The following is a 6,631-nucleotide window of genomic DNA, read 5'->3' as shown; positions in this document are numbered from 1 at the left end:
GACACTAATCCCATTCATGAGGGCTCAACCCTCATGATCTAATACTTCCCAAAGTCCTCACCTTCAAATGCCATCACATTGGGGATTAGGCCTCAATATTTCGAGATTGTGGGGACACAAACTTTCCATCCATAGCAATTCTATTCTGTCCTACTTTACACTGACTAGTTAACTGGGCAGCAGAATCCAGTGTGGTAACAAGAAATCTAGAAGCATCCTGATTAAGTTTGTTCAGTGCTTCAGACGTGCTGTGCCAGCCACCGTGTGAAGCACTCTTTTGCCACATGTGTGTAGGCCCACATTATACTGAGTCCCATCTTACATGAGGAAACTGAGGCTCAGCATGTTGATGTGACAAGGCCAAGCCCGTGCAGCAGGTGAATGGCTGCCCCAGGAGTCTCAAGTAGGTCTGTGTGACTCCAAAGCTCTGCTCAAAACCACCCTGCCCCACTTCCTCCCAGAGCAGCTTGACTGAATGGCTTTGCCACATCCGACCTCATGTAGCCTGCAGCCCCGCCCCTGTCAGTCAAGTAGCCTGTGTTTTAAAAAATATATTTTTAAATAAAATATTCCAAGTCTGACCTTTGTCCTCCCCTTTTCTTTCTGGCAATGAGAATGGGACCCACCTATATCACACAATACCATCATTTGCAAAGGTCTACATTCCAACCCTTGGTATTTAAAGCATGATTCCAAAGGCTGATTGCATGTAAATTGGCAGAGATGAGATACACCATGATTTAATGTTATAAAAAGCTTGGGAAATATTGTCTTTTTCTTTTTTTATTAAAAAACTTCTTTTGAGATAGGGTTTTGCTCTGACACCCACAATGGAGTGTAGTGGTGTGATCATGGCTCACTGCAGCCTCAACTTCTAGAGCTCAAGCAATCCTCCCACCTCAGCCTCCCAAGTAACTGGGACCACGGGTGCATGCCACCACACTTGGCTAATTTTAAAATTTATTGTAGAGATGGGGTCTTGCTATGTTGCCCGGACTGGTCTTGAACTTCTGGGCTCAAGCGATCTTCTCACCTTGGCCTCCCAGAGTGCTAAGATTACAGGTGTGAGCCACTGTGCCCATCCAGTATTCTCTTTCTCTTCGTTTTTTTGTTGGTTGGTTGGTTGGTTGGTTGGTGTTTTTGTTTTTTTGGGATGGAGTTTTGCTCTTGTTGCCCAGGCTGGAGTGCAATGGTGCAATCTCGACTCACTGCAACCTCTGCCTCCTGGGTTCAAGTGATTCTCCTGCCTGAGCTTTCCAAGTAGCTGAGATTACAGGCATGTTCCATCATGCCTGGCTAATTTTGTATTTTTAGTAGAAACAGAGTTTCACCATGTTGGTCAGGCTGGTCTTGAACTCCTGACCTTAGGTGATCCACCCACCTTGGCCTCCCAAAATGTTGAGATTACAGGCATGAGCCACCGTGCCTGGCCAATATTCTCTTTTTCTTATCTCACTTTTCCACCCCTCAGGTTTCAGGTATTTCCTTTGAATAAGGGAGTGACAGCGAAGAGGAGAGTCTGCCTCTTTTCTTTCAAGGATTTGGTACTTAGGAGGGGCCCTTTACGCAGAATGAGATGTGATGGAAGGACTCACTTTGGCGCATCTGTAGAGTGACATGACAGAGGGGACGGGGCTCTGTGAGTGCTCGGCCCCAGTGCGAGAAAGCAATGCTTACAAGGTGAGTGGGATCAGTACAACTCAATAGTAGGAACCTACTTTTCCTGAGACTGTATCTGTCCGGATAAAGCAAAGAAACATAATCAATGGCTAAGATGTCAAGCAGGTTTTCACAGGAAATGATAAGCTCAAAACTTATTTGTGCTATAAGTTCATAAAAAGTTATTGATTAAACCTAAAGTCTACATTAACTTTTTGATAGATTCTAAAATGCATCCTGACCTGGAACTCAATATTAATAGTAGATAGAAAGCCATGATGAGGGAGTGGAAAGACTATACAATTGTGATGTATTTTGGGGTCAGAAAATCTAGGTTGTGTGTCTTTCAGCCTTAGTGCCCCTCTCTTAAAGCAGAGATACGAATTCCTAGGATACTCTATAAATATTGGTACAATAATGATTGTGGACCAGGCTCGGTGGCTCACACCTGTAATCCCAGCACTTTGGGAGGCCGAGGCAGGTGGATCACCTGAGGCCAGGAGTTCAGGACCAGCCTGGATAACATGGTGAAACCCCATTTCTATTAAAAATACAAAAATTGGGCTGGGTGCAGTGGCTCACACCTGTAATCCTGGCATTTTGGGAGGCTGAGGCGGGTGGATCACGAGGTCAAGAGATAGAGATCATCCTGGCCAACATGGTGAAACTCCATCTCTATAAAAATACAAAAATTAGCCAGGCATGGTGGCGGGCGCCTGTAGTCCTGGCTACTTGGGAGGCTGAGGCAGGAGAATCACTTGAACTGAGGAGGTGAAGGTTGCAGTGAGCCAAGATTGCGCCACTGCACTCCAACCTGGTGACACAGCGAGACTCCGTCTCAAAAAAAAAATAAAAATAAAAAAATTAGCCAGCCATAGTGGTGGGCACCTGTTATCCCAACTACTCAGGAGGCTGAGGCAGAAGAATCACTTGAACCTGGGAGGCAGAGGTTGCAGTGAGCTGAGATCGTGCCATTGCACTCCAGCCTGGGCGACAAGAGCAAAACTGTCTCAAAAAAAAAAAAAGAGAGAGAGAGAGAGACAGATATATAGAGATACTTCCCCTTTACAGTTACTTTTCAAAATGTCCCAGTTTTGGCCAGGAGTTTGAGACAAGCTTGACCAACATGGCAAAATCCTGTCTCTACTAAAAATACAAAAGTTAGCCAGGTGTGGTTTCAGATGCCTGTAAACCCAGCTACTCTGGAGGCCAAGGCAGGAGAATCACTGAAACCCGGGAGGCAGAGATTGCAGTGAGCCGAGATTGCACACTGCACTCCAGCCTGGGGGATAGAGCAAGACTATGTCTCGAAAACAAAAAACAAAAAACAAAACACAAAACAAAACAAAACAAAAAAACACAAAATGTCCCAGTTTTACCATGTAATTTTGGCATAAACTTGACCAGCTAAAAATTATATCTGTAATTACATTAAGTGTTCATTACACTTGCTAATTTAAGATGGTGACAACGATTCTTGTTACATACTGCAGGGAAATGGTGATGATGAGAGCTTGGCAGTCTTCCTACAGGAGCTTCCTTCTGTCATTCTTCTGATAATAAAGTCTCAGGTAATTCACATCCCACTGTCCTGGCTGCTCTCTGCTTGCTGCCCCCATGTCCTCATTTCCATCTTCCACCTTTCCCTGCCCTCCTCTGGGCCTGGGAGGCTAAGCCTGTGGACTGAATCACCTGGCTCTCTTCCTGCCTGTCTTCCACTTGAGTTCAACCAGTAGGACACTCTGGCAGGAAATCAGAGGGTAGTAAGGGAGAACAGCTGGGTGTTTTATCCCTATACATTCCCGGCTTTGGTGCTACTTATTTGGCAATAGTCATGAGTCCCTCCGTGGCTCCAGCTCCTACTGAGAAGCTTCTCTTCCATGATTCCAGCTTCCACTGGGCCCTAGGGTGGTGCTTCCTCTCCTCGCCCTCAGCCCTATGCGGGGTAATAGCTTCCTGCTGGTCCTCATCTTTGGATGCAGTAGCATCCTTGATGTGGTCCCTTGACCCTGACCTAAGTAGTGATTTCATTCAAGTCTCTTCATTCGAACTACCTGGAATAAATTTCATTTCCTGTAGAACTCTGAGTGATGCACTCATTAGTTATCTACATAGTCTGTCATTAAATGATTACTCAAATCCCTACTGAAAGCTATGAGTTGGAGGTCTGGGCAATTGCCTTTTCCTGAGCCTCAAAACCTAGGAAATACCACTCAATATCTATTTGCTTGGAAGAGAAAGGAGGAGGTTGGTTAATTCTAATTTGAATGAACAAAAGAATAGTTCTGGGATAGCAGCATTCAAAAATTGTGGATCTTCTAACAATATATTTATATTCAAGAAGCTCTGCTATTATCCATAATATATAAAGAATAACCATAAATCAATAAGAAAAACAGCCCATTTTTAAACCAGATACTTCCCAGAAGAAAAAATATACATGACCAATAAACACTAGAAAAGGTGCTTCATTTCACATGTACTCAGGGGAATGAAAACAAAACCCACCCATAAAATATCATCTTCAAACCACCATATTGGAAAGAGAATTAAAAAATATGACATTGGCTGGGCATGGTGGCTCATGCCTATAATCCCAGCACTTTGGGAGGCTGAGACTGTCCAACATGGTGAAACCCCGTCTCTACTAAAAATACAAAATTAGCCTGGCATAGTGGCGCATGCATGCCTGTAATCCCAGCTACTCGAGAGGCTGAGGCAGGAGAATTGCTTGAATCTGGGAGGAAGAGATTGCAGTGAGCTAAGACCACATCATTGCACTCCATCCTGGGCAACAGAGCAAGACTGTCTCAAAAAAAAAAAAAAGGGGGAAAGGCATGACACTATTGAGCATTAATAAGGAAATGAAACAATAAGAACTCAGATGCTGCTTGCGGGAGTGTAAACTGGTATAAAATTTTGGCATTACTCAGTAGTGTTGAATATCCTATGCTCTTAACCCAGAAATGTCATGCTCTAGGGATATGTTGGCATAGATTTTCTGGGAGACATATATGAAAATGTTATTAGTAGCATTGTAGGTAATAGCAAAAACTAGAAATGACCCAATGGCATCAATAGAGAATGGCTAAAAAATGGTGTATTCACACATGGAATATTATGCAGCAATAAAAAAAGAATAAATTTTAGCTATACATATCAATATGAATGAACATAGACAATGCTGAAGGAAAAAAGCAAGTAGTAAAATAATATATGGAGCATGATTTCACTTATATGAAGATCAAATGCAAGCAAAACATAATAGTATTAGGGTTAAAAATTGTTTTCTGCCGAGTGTGGTGCCTCACGCCTGTAAACCCAGCACTTTGGGAGGCTGAGGGGGGTGGATCACTAGGTCAAGAGATCGAGACTATCCTGGCCAACATGGTAAAACCCCGTCTCTACTAAAAATACAAAAATTTGCTGGGCGTGGTGGCGGGCGTCTGTAGTCCCAGCTACTCAGGAGGCTGAGGCAGAAGAATTGCTTGAACTGGGGAGGCGGAGGTTGCAGTGAGCTGAGATGGTGCCACTGTACTCCAGCCTGGTGACAGAGCAAGACTTCTTCTCAAAAAAAAAAAAAAAAAAAAAGTACAGAAACCATTAACACATCATTCAAGTAAGTGATTACTTCTTCTGGGGAGAAAGGTGATCAGGGATCCCACAGGGGTGTCAAGCACGTAGTGTTCTTTTTTTTTTTTTTTAGACGGAGACTCGCTTTCTGTCGTTCAGGGCTGAGTGCAGTGGCGCCGATTCCCAGCTCACTGCAAGCCTCCGGCCCCGGGTTCCCGCCATTCTCCTGCCTCAGCCTCCCGAGTAGCTGGGGACTACAGGCCCCACAACCGCCTGCCACTTTTTGTATTTTTAGTAGAGACGGGTTTCACTGTGTCTCGATCTCTCCTGACCTTAGATCCGCCCGGGCCTGCCTCCCAAAGTGCTGGGATTACAGGCGGAGCCATCACACCCGGGCAGTAGTGTCTTTTTTCCTATTTGTTTGGGACATGGGTACTTGAGTATTCATTAATTTTTTTCTATTATTTATTCTTCAAAATATCCAGATATATTTTATGTATTCTTTTGTGTGCATGATATAATTAATTTTAAAAAATTTAAAGTTCAGATTCTAAAGCAAAATTGTCTGAACTTGAATCTCAGCTCTGCCACCTTGCATAAGTTAACTAACCTCTTACACAAGCTCTGCAGCCTTGTGTAAGTTAACTAGCCTCTCTGTGTGTCAGTTTCCTCATCTGTAAAATGAAGAAAATAATATAGTGAGCATTAAAGGAGCTAATGTGGGTAAAGGCTACACCATGTCTAGTATAATAAACGGCAGCTATGCCATTCCGTTGTTTTACACCTCAGAGCTGGCAGGATTCTGCTGTTTATGGATGAAGACACAGGTATTGAGACCATTGCCTGACCTGCCTAAGCTCACAAATTTGTGGCAGACCCAGACCACCTCACTCTTCCTACTCTTTGCTTCTCTTTTCTGTAAACTTCCTAAGAAGAGAGGAACCTGGAGTTTTTACTTGTTCACTTTTCATATATTTGCCTTTCAATCCATGTTTGCTGTACTTGAATTATTTCTAGTATTGTTTAGCACAAATAGGTACCTTTCAGTATCTCACAAAAGGGATCAACAGAGGCTCAATCTCTTATTGTATGTGAAGACATCTCCATTCACCTGTTTATTCATTCAGAATGTACTGAGTTCTTTAGGTTCTTTACGGGGTTGATTCGGGGAAAGTGGAGGACTCAGTGACTAACAGAGCATCTCTCCATAGCTGGACTTGCCGCGTTGTTTCCTAACTGTTTACTTGTATTTCTATCATTGTACCTTGGCCTTAGTGTCAAGCTGTGCAATAGCCAAAGTTCCCGCTTTCATGGAGTTTAAGGATTTAATTAGGGATAGGGGTGTGAACAGTAGTTATAAAATAAATAGTAAGATCAATGTAGCTGGGTGCGGTGGCTC

General features: G+C 43.4%; 1 long non-coding RNA gene across 1 annotated transcript; it reads left to right on the top strand.

The window, feature by feature from the left end:
* The first annotated feature begins 1,359 nt into the window (after window positions 1–1,359).
* Window positions 1,360–4,209, top strand: LOC108585889. The gene is made up of 2 exons (XR_002522019.2): window positions 1,360–1,680; window positions 3,153–4,209. It is a non-coding gene; the product is annotated as an uncharacterized LOC108585889 (long non-coding RNA).
* The last annotated feature ends 2,422 nt before the right edge of the window (window positions 4,210–6,631 follow it).

This window comes from Papio anubis, chromosome 3 (genome assembly GCF_008728515.1).
Source record: "Papio anubis isolate 15944 chromosome 3, Panubis1.0, whole genome shotgun sequence".
Taxonomy (NCBI): domain Eukaryota; kingdom Metazoa; phylum Chordata; class Mammalia; order Primates; family Cercopithecidae; genus Papio; species Papio anubis.
The sequence above is the reverse complement of the archived record's forward strand: the minus strand, read 5'-3'. Positions and strand labels throughout refer to the sequence as shown.